Consider the following 14077-nt stretch of genomic DNA (forward strand, 5'->3'; position numbering starts at 1 on the left):
AGAAAACAAACTGAGGGTTGATGGTGGGAAGTGGGTGGGAGATGGGATAAATGGTGATGGGTATTAAAGAGGACACTTGTTGTGATGAGCACTAGGTGTTCTATATGAGTGATGAATCACTGAATTCTACTCCAGAAACCAATATTGCACTGCATGTTAACTAACAAAATTTATATAAAAATAAATAAAACTAATGAATAAATTTAATAAAGTTGCAGGATACAAAATCAATATTCAGGAAAATTTTTTTAAAAAATAAAAAAATGAAATTGTAAATAAAACATGCTTTCAGTGGTCTTATCTGTGTAACAATGAATTAATAAATTATTACCTGGAATTTTGTCTGAGAAAACCAAAGAATGTTAGATATTACCTTGGGAAGAAATCCAGCTTCATGGAAATTCAGTTTTGGTGAATTTTTCCTTTGAAACTTAATGGATATGACAGATACTACCAATGTTCTGGTTCCATTCTCCTTCTGAAGCACACTCAGGGGACTGTTATTTCTTGACTGCTGATAGTTAGGTGTGTCCCTGGCACTAGTTCTAGCCAATGCTGGGGATAGTTTCTGATTCAGATTTTACAAAATGCCAGTAAGAGACCCACAGCTCCAGTCTTCCTTGTGAGGCAAATGTAGGAATATATGCTGACATAAGACTCCTTTAACTCAGGTCCCTGAGTGAGACCCTTCATCCCTCCTACTGCCCCCACCTAACACCACCCCAGGCCCATGTTGGACATGTTAACATAAATGAAAGATAAACCTTTGTTGTTTAAGCCACTGAGATTTGGAGCATTCAGGATTACCACAGCTAGCCTATCCCAAAGGCAAGCACTGGCTTGCCCAAAGATCAAAGAGCCTCCTAAATATCCAAGTTTTCTATTATGACAGATTTCCATGATGCTGCCACTTTCAGTGGACAGTGAAACTTTCTTTTAGAACAGAAGACAACATTGTAAGGAAGGTTACATGAAATGCCTGGAGAATGATTTCCTCCTGTGATTTCTAAAGACTGTGTGTTTAGTGCCAAATGACAAATTGCCAGATGACAAATGAAAAACTCAATTAAACATCTATGTGTTCTCAAATAGTATCTGGACGCTTCGTATCAGACAAAACATCTGGTTGACTGCTAGAACTGGAAAGTTTTGCAGTGGATATTTAGCATTGTCCATAAATAGGACTACAGTCAATAATGCAGTCGGAGTTTGGGCATAGAAATCCTCTGTTTGGTGAAGTGAACCAGAAATAGCCATATGCAGAAGCAGATTAAATGTTTTGTTAAATGCTTTGTAGCTTTAGAAGTTGGAGATTTGTTCTCCTGCTAAATGATATCCCTTGTAATAGACCAGTTTCTTTTTTAAAATACAAATTTCCTCTCTCTTAAAATGCAAATATGGCAGAGGTAGTCACAACACTTTGTTAAATACACATCCAAATCAGGGTGCCTGGGTGACCCAATCAGTTGAGCCTCTGCCTTAGGCCTCAGGTCATGATCCCAGGGTCTTGGGATCAGGCCCCACATCAGGCTCTCTGCTCAGCAGGGAGCCTGCTTCTCCCTCTCCCTCTGCCTGCTGCTCTCTCTGCTTATGCTCTCTCCCCCTCTCTCTCTGTCAAATAAATAAATACAATCTTTAAAAATATATACATGCAAATCATGGAAGGAAGGGTTGTTTGGGTGTTTAGGCTAGGGCAAGCTGTAAACTAGGAAATGGATAATTAGAGAAAAATATGAAGAGAGAAGAGGCAATTTTAGGGAGTAAGCAAGAGCTCCTCAAATTAAGTGACACAGAGATTTCTCAAAGTTCAGTTCTTCCTATGTAGATGAAAACTTATTCTTTTTTCTCCTAAAATGAGATTTTCATATAAAATGTGCAAATGGATTCTGGAATTCCTGAGGGAGGCAGACACACACACACACACACACGCACACACGCACACACACAAATATAGAGACAGAGACAAAGAAAGGAGAGCTTTTTTTCATAATCAAAGACTCAGCATATATGGTATGAACAAGAAAGTTGGTCAACAGTACTTTTGGAAAAAAAGCATTGATTTTCAAGTGTTTATTTGGGCCACTTTTCCACATTAAACAGTGTTTTAGTGCTAGCCAATGATTTCTACTTTTTAATGTACTGTTTTCCATAAATTGATACAATTTAGAGAGTCAGTGGCTGTAATCAGGGCTCCATCTCTCCAAAGCAAGGAGTCCTGCTTCCTAACTGTCAGTCTTGTGTCCGCCCGATGTCAGCTACATTTGTTCTGGGAAATTTGCTGCTTCATTGCTGTTGGCCTCACAACAGGATCACAAAATACTTCAAGGTCATGTACAGTGTCCTCTGGAACCAAGTGGAGGAAACCCCATTTCCTGCTAGAATCAGTTGAGCTTCTGGTACAAAAGGTCATTATTGGCTACAACCTCTTGTGTGGCTCTGGAACTCACTGAGGGAATTGGTCCAAGCAAACATGGGTGTGGAGCAGGAATTGGCCTGCCATTAATTTACTTGGCCTCATGCTGATGAATAATAATGACTTACATGTCACAGATTTTTATCTGATGGGAGCATAAAGGGTTTTAAATCCCCATACTCCCATCAACTGCTATGCAACTATCTGAAACTTAAAACACTGGCATTTTTTTCCCCTATTGTTGCTTAGGATAGCTATTTAATAGAAAATATGTAGAAATGTCTGGATGGAGATAACACTTCCACTGACTTGATTATAATCAGATTCCTGCATCCCTTCCTTCAAATCACTGAGGACAATTGTTCAGATTGATAGTTTTACATTGTGTGTCTCAATGTAGTTAACCCAATCTTGTCATTGTTATTAAGTATTAAAACTCCCGAAGACCCATTTCTCTACCTCCTCCTCTTCCTGCTTTGTTTTTCCTTGTAAGCAACCCACTGCTGCCTATAGAGTTAAGCTGGTAATAAGTATGTTACTATACCCAGCAATCATTTTTTTTTCCTTTTATTTTTATAGCCCATGTCAGTATCAATTCCCCACCTTAGGTCATGTGTGTCGTGTTACTTCTGATCTCCAAACTTCAGTGTGCTATGACCTATATTGATCATTTAACTTCTGTTGAAAAATAGTCTTATTTGAGCTTCTTGAGTTCCTACATGTCTTGCTGGGTGAGCCAAGATTACAAGGCCCTGTTACCCAGGCCATTTCTGATGTTGTTTATGCAGCTGGTAACCTGTGAGATGAGGTAATATTTGGGCATAGAGCATATTAGCTTGCTTCTTGCTAGAAAAGCAATGGACTCCCCAAGCTCCACTGATGTTTGCTGTGCTGTGAATAATAAAGTCCTTTGTTTCTGACCCAAGAGCTTGTGTCTTCTGCTAAGCACCCAGGAAACTGTTATAGGCTAACTTTGTAGCTTATAAGTGGAATAAAATCAAATCCAGATCCAACAGTCTATACCAACTGGATTTTTATATATGTGCTTTTGCCCCCAAACAGTAAGCCCCTTGAGATCAAGAGTCTGAGTCCTCTTTGTACTGCCTTTCGTAAACTTACAATAAACATTCAGGAAGTGTTCAGTGGCCATGATATCAACTTATACCATGAGGGGGTGGGATTTTGATATCAAGACGAAAAGGATATCATTGTGGCAACTTGTAATGCCATAAGAGGATGCCACTCCTTGCTAACTCCTTACTCATCCTAACTCATGAAGTAGATGATACCATGTTGTGGAAAGACTTTTCTGTAGGAAACAGATGTGAAGAACTAGACTGTAATGGAAAGATGCTGAGAATATCACAGACATGGTTATTCCACCCTTCTGTCCCCACCCTGGTGACAAACAGCTTCAGCAGAGCAGTCATTTGCCATGAAGAAGAAAAGCTCACTTCAGGAAAAAAACAACAAAAAAAGAAGGAATGGAGTGCTACTTCTCTATATTAGTACAATAGCAAATCTTTGTCTCCCTCTTTACCATTTACTGAGGAGGAAGTGACTGCTTCCTTTGAACTAAAAACCATCAAACGGCTGTCAAAGGAGCCCAGTAGGTGCAAAGATTCTCTGAGTAATAAGTTCCTTTATCTTTTTGAGGTAGGAAAGCACTCATTTCCCTATTTCCTTCTCATTTAAACAGACATACTTGTAATGCTAAATGATGTACCAATAAATGTGCTATACTGATTCTATGTCTTGGAAGGTGTTCCCAAGAGAGCAGACTCATTGGTGTGACCACCATGAAAATTCGTGTCTCATATCTCCCATGGCAGGAAACAGCACTGACCTAAAGCCCCAGCAACCTTGCTTTGAAATCCATTACCACGTTTGCACAAAGCTCATGCTTCTTAGGTGTTGCTCTTGGTCACTGAGTGTGGCAGGAATACTATAGCAGGTCCATTCCTGGGACACGTGCGACTGTTCTGACGGGTGACTTTGGTTCAGAATGTCCAGCAGCCTTGTGGAACTCCCCTTACTAGTGAACTTCTATACGACCTCCTTTCCTTGTTTCTGTTCTTCACTTGGGGTCAGACTTGCACCACAGTCTAATAGCTCTCCTACTCTCCCCCAGTTCCCTCCCCATTTTCTCCTAGGGGCATTAGCCCTAATAAATTTCTAGCATGTTCAACCTTGGCCTCTTGTAAGATGGCCTAATACCAAGAGCTTTGACCTCTTGTAAGATGGCCTAACTAATGTGCCTTAGAAATTACCAATGCTATTTTTTGAAAGCGTGGAGATTCTTAGAGCAGTTTGAGATGAGCATACTGTAATCTGAAATTATGAATATTGGGTTCATTTATAACAATAAAACTCTGGGAGTTCCAAGAATGTTGGAGGAAATTACAATAAAATAGTATTTATACTGTGTACTTAGTATTTCAGCAGTTTTATTTTAATTTTTTATTCTAACTCTGGTTATATTTATCAGGATAGTGGTCTCTCAAATGCATCCTTGGTTTCTCAGACCACTCTTTTGCTTACAGAGGTTGTGTGCCCAAAATGTGCTTGCTTTCTCTTCCTACAGTCTTCATCTCTTATTGTCTTATTCATCCTTCAAGATTAGTTCCAACTGGTTTAGTGAAGCCTTTGCAGCCTCTTCCCAAGCTGAGTATTTCTCTGTGTTTTCCTTACAAAGGACTTTTATTTAGTCTATTACTGATCATATTCACTTGCTATCATATTTGTTACATTACCATGAGATACTTGTGTTATCTCTCATGATAGAATTTTCTTATGGGTGGGTTGCATTTTATGAATATGTGGGTCCCTCTCCTCTCAAAGAGACAGATCAGTGCCCAGCTCACAGTACACACTCTGTGCACACTTACAGAACTGAGTGCATCTACCTTCTCAGTCATGGCTATTTAATAGGGAAGTGCTTGAGAGTTTTGCAAGTTAGAGCCCACCAGTGGGGACTGTTTTTACCTTTTTTGCCTGTCTCTTGACTGCTGAAAAACAGTGCTAATTATAAAGTTATATAATGTTCTATACCAATACTTTTTTAAAAAGACAAACAATAATGATTTAAGACCAGTCAATTGAATCTTTGAATTTGAAATTATAACTACTTTCTACGAGCAGGACTGATTTCACCTCTGACTTTTCCCTCAAATTTCTTCCAAAGGGAATGCTCAACTCCATATTCTATTCTCCACCTCAATATGTTGCAGCATTTTTGGGACACCTGGGTGACTCATTTAAGTGGCTAACTCTTGATTTCAGCTCAGGTCATGATCTCGGGGTCATGGGATCAAGCCCGGTGTTAGGCTCAGCGGGGTGTCTGCATCAGGATTCTTTCTTCCTCTCTCCCTTCCCCTACTCTCTCTCTCTTTCCCTCTCTTCCTCTCTCTCTCTCAAATAAATAAATACATCTTTTTTTAAAAAAAATGGTGCAGCATTTTCTACATTATCTCAACATATTGCCCTTCATACTGGACTTGTTAGGAACCATCAGAATGATTTGTGTTTCTGTGGAGAAAATCACCTTTTCTTTCCCTGGGATTCACATGAGTTTCCCCTGTTTTCATGAGCCTTCTGCTAAAGGCCTGAGACTGTTATAGATTTAATATCTGGACCCCTTTGAAGTCAGAGCAGAGATCAGGTCCCATCCTTTCATCTGGACATCTATAAAGCTGTGATGTGAGGAGAAAGCTTCTAACTATTGCCAAATTGTTGTTATTCTCCAGTCTTTTCCCTCTTGCCTGCATCTGTGTGTCAAATTGCACTGGAGATACAGAAGATTAGAGAATTTATTTGCATACAACAGTATCTCAAATGACAATTTTGTTTTATAGCTTTATAAAAACATCATATGAAAATATTGGTGTTTTTTTAAAATATCATGATATAACCCCCTGTGAATGCATTCAACTGTATTTGCTTGCCGGCTGCTGTAGAATAATTCAAATTGGGCTAATCCTCCGAATTAGGGAACGGTGAAATTTGGTAAGAAACTTCCAGCCACGAGGTGAAGCAGGGTGAATGGAAACTTCACCTGTGTCTTCTCTATTCCTGCAAAATGTGATAGCTCTCTGTTGAATGTGTAAAATTTTATTAGACATAATTGAATATGTTTTGAGCTTGATTTTAAATTCATTCATTGTAATAGAAACTCTATATTTTTAGAGTGATTTGCAATGTTTCATGTAAGAAGTTCAGCAGTAACCCAGGCCCTGTGGAAGGGAGTCCCAGCAAATATTTCTGAAGTTCCTCTCTGGCCCATATGTCTGTACATATGGTACCTTATATAGTCATCTTTTCTACTATTTTTCATCATGAGAATGCATGAAACTTTCAGTGGGTTTTGTAGACACCATGGGTAGTGAGGTAGGAAGCATAATACTCGTCTGCGTCAGGATTCTTTCTTCCTCTCTCCCTTCCCCTACTCTCTCTCTCTTTCCCTCTCTTCCTCTCTCTCTCTCAAATAAATAAATAAATACATCTGATTTCAGATCCCCAAAATATAGAATTCTCTCTCTCTCTTGCTAGGAATTAGCCTGCAGTTAAGCATAGATTTCCTTTTTCTGAGACCCTCCCTGATCTAAAATCTCCTCTTTAATTTCTTTCCTCTATTGAGCTAGAAGCATTTTATCAAGTACGGGGAAATCATGTGTTGTAGATGACAGGGAATGTAAGCTTTACCTAACTGAAACTTCCATTTTTTTTTCTTTTACATCTGAATCTAGTCATCTGCACTAAATAGCCAGAATTATTGCTAACTTTCTTCTCTTTATTGCTCTTCCCAATTTAGAGCAATAATTGGTAGCTCAATGAACAGATGACTTTGTGTGTTTTTGGGGAGTCCCTATAATAATCCACATGTCACCTTACCTATGTCAAAATATAATCTTCAAAAATAAACAGGTAATTCATACCATATGCAAAAATTAATTCAACAATATAAATATAAGGGCTAAAACCATAAAAGTCTTAGAAGAAAACACAGTGGTAAATCTTCATGACCTTAGATTTTGGCAATGGATTCTTAGATCTGACACCAAAAGCACTAAGAGAACAGTAAGAGAAAAAAAAAATAGATAAATTGGACTTCATTGAAATTAAAAAATTTGTGCATCAAAAGACATTATCAAAAAAAGTGAAAAGATAACCTACAGAATGGGAGAAAATATTTATAAATCATTTATCTGGTAAGTGTTTAATATCTGGAATAAATAAAGAACTCTCAAAACTCAAGAAAAAGACAAACAACAAATTAAAAAAAAAATGGGCAAAGACTTGAACAGACATTTCTCCAAAGAATATTTATAAATGGGTAATAAACACATGAACAGACACTCAACATCACTAATCATTACGGAAATGCAAATCAAAACCATAGTGAGATACCACCTCACACCTACTAGGATATACTACTATAACTTCAAGAAAATGGAAAAATAACAAGTGTTGGGGAAATTGAAACCCTCATCCATTGCTGGTGAGAATGTAAATGGTGCAGCTTCTGTGAAAAAGAGTTTGATAGTTTCTCAAAAAGCTAGATATAGAATTATCATAAGACCCAGGGTTACACTCCTATGTATATACCTCACATCATCGAAAACAGGGGCTCAAACAGATATCTGTATGCCAATGTTCACTGGAACATTATTAACGATAACTGAGAGGTGGAAACTACCCAAGTGTCTATCAACAGATGAATGGATAAACGAACTACAGTACATACATATGATGAAATATTATTAAGCCATAAAAAGGAATGAAGTCTGATACACGCTACAGCATGGATGAACCTTAAAAGTATTATGCTTAGTGACATAAAGCAGATGCAAAAGGACAAATATTGCATGACTCCACTTAACATGAAATATCTAGAATAAGCAAATTCATATACAAAAAGTGGGCTAGAGTTTACCAGGAGCTGGGAGGACAGGAGAATGGGGAGTTATTACCTGATTATATAATCTTTATTGGGGTTACATTATTGGGGTGATGAAAAGGTTTTAGAAATAGATGGTGGTGAAAGTTGCATAATATTGTGAATGTAACTAACACTCTTAAATCATACACTTAAAAATGATTAAAATGGCAGTAAATAAATAAATACATGGCCTCATTCCCCAATTCCCCAATACCATATAGACAAGTCAAATTTGGAAGATGAGTTTAAATATTAGTTTAAGGCTACTGGAAATTGATATTTATTTCCAGGAAGATAATTTAGAGTAGAAACAGCAATGTTTTGGTGTGCCTGGGTGGCTCAGTTGTTAAGCGCCAGCCTTTGATTCTGGTCATGATCCCGGGGTCCTGGGATCGAGCCCCGCATTGGGCTCCCTGCTCCGCAGGAAGCCCGCTTCTCCCTCTCCCACTCTCCCTGCTTGTGTTCCTTCTTTTGCTATCTCTCTCTGTCAAATAAATTAATTTAAAAAAAACTTTGAAAAAATAAACAGCAATGTTTCATAAGAACCATGAGAAGAAATAAGTATTTCACCCTTTGTTCAGTAGGTTTCCTGTTCCTAGAAGAGAATTCTCTGAAAGAGGTACAGAAGGTTCACCTAAGCCTTGTTGTCATTGACAGCTGATTAAGACAACCCACATCAAAGGATATTTGCGTTGGTGGAGTTTTCCATTAACTTCACGTGAGTTTTTCTATAGGATTTTAAAAATTTTCCTTAAAAATTTTTATATATGCTTTTCTTAGTTACCGAATCTTATAGTCTGTCAGTATCAAAAAACAGTAGCTCTGGAAAAATGAATGGGGGGAAATCGGAGGGGGAGATGAACCATGAGAGACTATGGACTCTGAGAAACAAACTGAAGGTTCTAGAGGGGAGGGGGGTGGGGGGATGGGTTAGCCTGGTGATGGGTATTAAAGAAGGCACATACAGCATGGAGTACTGGGTGTCATACGCAAACAATGAATCATGGAACATTACATCAAAAACTAATGATGTAATGTATGGTGATTAACATAACATAATAATAAAAAAAACATAATAGCTCTCATAAAGGCAAGTCTTTAGTCAACTTTTCTTTCTTTTTTCCTGTATGAAGTTAGTAATAGGATCTATTAATACTTTTAAATAATTACTTTATTTCTGCTTCGATGACCACTTGAATTAGGACTAAAACTTCATAACTGTATAACACCTTTCTTCAGGGAAATCTTAAATCCTTGAACTTATTTCAATTCTAATTTGTTTTGTAATCTTAACCTTTTTGGAGGGTAAGGAAGATGACAGAAGTGAAAACAAATAGTAAATAGCCAATAACTAACTTTTTATCCTTTTACATGGCAACTGACCAACACATTAAAAAAATTTCCAGAATTGTGCTTCTTAATGCCAACACACCCTTATCTGGGATTTGCAATAAAATTTTTGCTGGAAGTAAAAAATTATTTGTAAGCTCAAGTCTGTATAATCATATAAAAGCTTCATAATATAAAGTGGTATACTAAAGATAAAAATATGCACACAGAAACAAATATAGGCCCATGACAATCCCAGATTTTCTCTCAAGTTTGTGCTCCTGTTATAGACTTTGAAGGGGACATGATAAGGGCTGAGGGAAAGAGAGGGAGGGGAAGATATATGTTAAACATAAAGGATATTTAAGTAACTTAAGGATAAAGTATTTATTATGTCAGAAATTGGGTGAGGATAAATTCAGAGCACAGTGACTTTAGTCTTAGAAAGAAAACAACTATGGTGAGCATAAACGAAGGATGGATAAAGAAAGATGAGTAAAAAAAATGGGGATTCTTGGAAGAAATACATAAAATAAGTGGGAGTGAGGATACTGGTGTCTTTCTCATGCACTTTCAAGTGGCCAGGGTGTTGTAGTGCTTAATTACCTGAGTCTTCTGATTTTCAAGACCGTTTCTTCACTGTGTTACCCCTGCAGGTTCAGGAGCCTCCTCACTCTCCAAAATGTATATGAATTTGTGTTCATGTTGCTCTAGTTTCTGCTGCAAAATTGTTGAAAACCAGAATGAGGGCCCCACCATATTCTAAGAAGTGAAAAACACCTCAGATACCTGAATGGGCCTGCTCACTCTATAATGGGACCAATACTGTATCTGCTTATCTGCAAATCAGGATATTAAGAGTATACAGTGATATTAAGAGTATACATTTGATATACAGGATATTAAGAGTATACATTTGATAATGCAATCAAAACAACTTTTCCATCAGAAGCAACTGACCAATTTGACCATTGCTTTACATGATCTGGTTTTGTTTTGTTTTTAGAGATTTTATTTATTTATTTGACAGAGAGAGAGAGAGACAGTGAGAGAGGGAACACAAGCAGGGGGAGTGGGAGAGGGAGAAGCAGGCTCTCTGCCGAGCAGGGAGCCTGATGCGGGATGCGGGGCTTGATCCCAGAATTCTGGGATCAGGACCTGAGCTGAAGGCAGACACTTAACAACTGAGTCACCCAGGCTTCCCATTTACATGATCTTCTAATAAGGCTGTTATGGGAAGAGTGTTTTGTCATTGACTCATCCATTCATTGATGCTACCATGTACCTATATCTCAACTTATCTGTGCTTAGTGACTTTTTTTTTAAGTAGGCTCCACTTCGAGCATGGAGCCCAATACAGGGCCCAAACTCACAATCCTGAGATCAAGACCCAAGCTGAGATCAAGAGTCAGATGCTTAACCCCCTGAGCCACCCAGGCACCCCTAGTTAGTGACTTTTAGACATAATATATCTCAAAAAGTTATACTACTTTTCAGACAATGACCTTCCCCCCTGCCCAGAATAGCAAGATTTTCACCATAAAGCACATTTAATAAACATGCTATAAGAAGTGGTATTTCAACATTATGATTTCAGGCAAAGACATGCTTACCAATTCATTCAAGACAAGTTTTTAGACAGAGTACATCATGTGGAACAAATTTAAATTGCACACTGTGAAAGATGCACCCAAAACGTTTTCCTCTGTGTACACAGGACAAGCGAAAGAGATGAAAATGCAGCATCTTCAGCTAATTATTTACATGAGCTATTCTGAAGTGTTCTGGAGTATTCTCATGGTTATTTAGTCTTTATTTTGCCCTAAAGGTATGTTTCTGTGCTATAACTTTGAGTGTAGATTTGAGTGTTAGACAACAATGCACCTAAGAATGGTTGAAAAATTGGCAAAGAGAATGACGAAGAAAGAACAAACCTCCCAAAGAATATGTTTCCTACACCCCTCCTTTATAACCTACCATCCACTATAGTCTTTTATTACATTTTAAGTATAAACTGTATTTACTTTAAACTATTCATTAATTCCAAGAAATTATTTTCATCATTCAATTCATATATTTTTCTAAGAAGATTGTTTGGGTATCTTGCCTTTGGTATTGATAAAAGCATCATAAATTTCCTTGTTAAATTTAATGGATTTTTATTGAATGGTCAAGTTGCTTCACTTCTCTGAGCCTTCCTTTCTTCATCATAAAGAGGGCTAATAGAACTGGCCCTGGGGATGCTGTGGGGCTTTAAAATAAATAAATGAATAAACAGAAAATTTAAAAAGTCATGAGTCAATAGTTTCAAGCATTTTCATAGCACTTACTTATTTACTGGTAAATGTTGTGTTAATAATAAATCACTCCTGGGGTGCCTGGGTGGCTCAGTCAGTTAAGTGTCCAACTCTTGATTTCAGCTAAGGTCATGATCTCATGGGTCATGGGATCAAGCCACATGTGGCTCCATGCTCAATGGGAAGTCTGCTTGAGGATTCTCTCCTCTGCCCCTCCCCCCTAAAATAAATACATAAATCTTAAAAAATAATAATAATAAATCACACTTATTTATGCATTAAAAAGTTATTAAGTATATGAGGTATTAAAACTTCATTCTTTGGGGGCACCTCAGTGGCTCAGTCAGTTAAGCATCTGCCTTTGGCTTAGGTCATGATCCCAGGGTCCTGGGATCGAACCAAGTCCCACATCGGACTCCTTGCTAAGCAGGGAGGCTGCTTCTCCCTCTGCTTGCCACTTCCCCCTGCTTGTGCCTTCTGTCTTACAAATAAATAAATAAAATCTTTAAAAAAATAAAAATAAAACTTCATTCTTTGAAAATTAAAAAAGGTAAATTTAATGGATTTCTTTTTTCATTTAATGCCTCTTCACTTGGTGGCAGCATTTCACAAATGAAGTAAAGTCATTAAGCAAAGGAATACATTGATAGAATAAAAGAGATGAATAAGTTATAGCTCCAGCCTTGAAGGAACTTGCAAGTTTTTGGAGAAGATGAATAGATCTGTACATAAGAATGTGTGGAATATAAAAGTTCATGTAAATTATAAAGAAATAAGACCACATTTTTAAAAATAAATAAGCATATCTAAGCTTATACACCAAAACTACAGTTATCTCCTTTAAAAAGTTCCCCTAGAAAGTATACAGTCACTTCTCAAAAACTTATTTGATTAAAAGGTAAGTTGGGAATGGTATCACAGAGAAGCACTGGGATATAAAATGCCCAGGACATAGATAAATGATTTTCCTAAAGGGGTGACTATCCTTAAGGATCTTTCCATGATCTATTTTCCTTTCAGCATTTTCTTTATATATATGTATTTCTTAATTTTTATTTTAAGTAGGCTCCATGCCCAACATGGGGCTTGAACTCACGACCCTGAGATCAAGAGTCACATGTTCTGCATACTAAGCCAGCCAGGTGCCCCTCAACGTTTTTTGTATAAGACTATAACAAATTTCAGAAGAGCTGAGACAAAGGAACATTTGATTGCTAAAGTCCCATTCAGGAAGGTAGGTCAAGCTCGGATCCCACAGTGTGGACATTTTTGCAATGGGAAACAACCAACCACAAAAGGAAGTGACTTTGAATACTGAGTGAATAGACTCATTCTAGAAGATAGTCTTTTTCTTGCTTAAAACCCTTGTTGGGAGGCAATGGTGGGTGTAAGGTGTAGTCTCATACCTTCCTATTCAGCAGAAACAAGCATTTTCAGAGGATATTTGTGGACATGCAAGAATATTCAAAAGGAGTTAATATGGTAAGAGAAGTAAGGCTAGGGGCGCCTGGGTGGCTCAGTGAGTTAAGCGGCTGCCTTTGGCTCAGGTCATGATCTGAGGGTCCTGGGATCAAGCCCTACGTCAGACTCCCTGCTCACTGGGAAGTCTGCTTCTCCCTCTCCCTCTGCTGCTCCCCACTGCTGTGCTCTCTCGCTCTCATGCTCTCTCTCTCAAATAAATAAAATCTTAAGAAAAAAAAAAGAGAGGTAAGGCTAATGAACTTTGTGTGTCTGAGAGGGGTCTGCAATCAACCATTAGCATTGGTACAAGTAAATGCTCACCCCATATGAACCAGGTCAAGATTCTAATTAAGTGAGATTGAGAATCAGGACACAAAGAAGTTCCTGAAAGGCATTCTAGAGGCTTCTGACCAGGCTCTTCACATGCCCTCTGATAATGCTTTGGTATTTAGCGACAGTGCCATCACACACACTCATACATGACTTGCATATTTTGGTATGTTTATTCCATAATGTGAGTTCATTTGTGTTCAACCCATTCTTTTTTGTCCCAAGTTAAAAAAAAAAACAAAACCCTAACGGTTTTATTAAGGGGAGGTTCTTAAGTTGAATGGACATTGTATTTCTGATCTGAATGGA

The sequence above is a fragment of the Leptonychotes weddellii genome, chromosome 4 (genome assembly GCF_054177405.1).
Source record: "Leptonychotes weddellii isolate Sample4059 chromosome 4, ASM5417740v2, whole genome shotgun sequence".
Taxonomy (NCBI): Eukaryota; Metazoa; Chordata; class Mammalia; order Carnivora; family Phocidae; genus Leptonychotes; species Leptonychotes weddellii.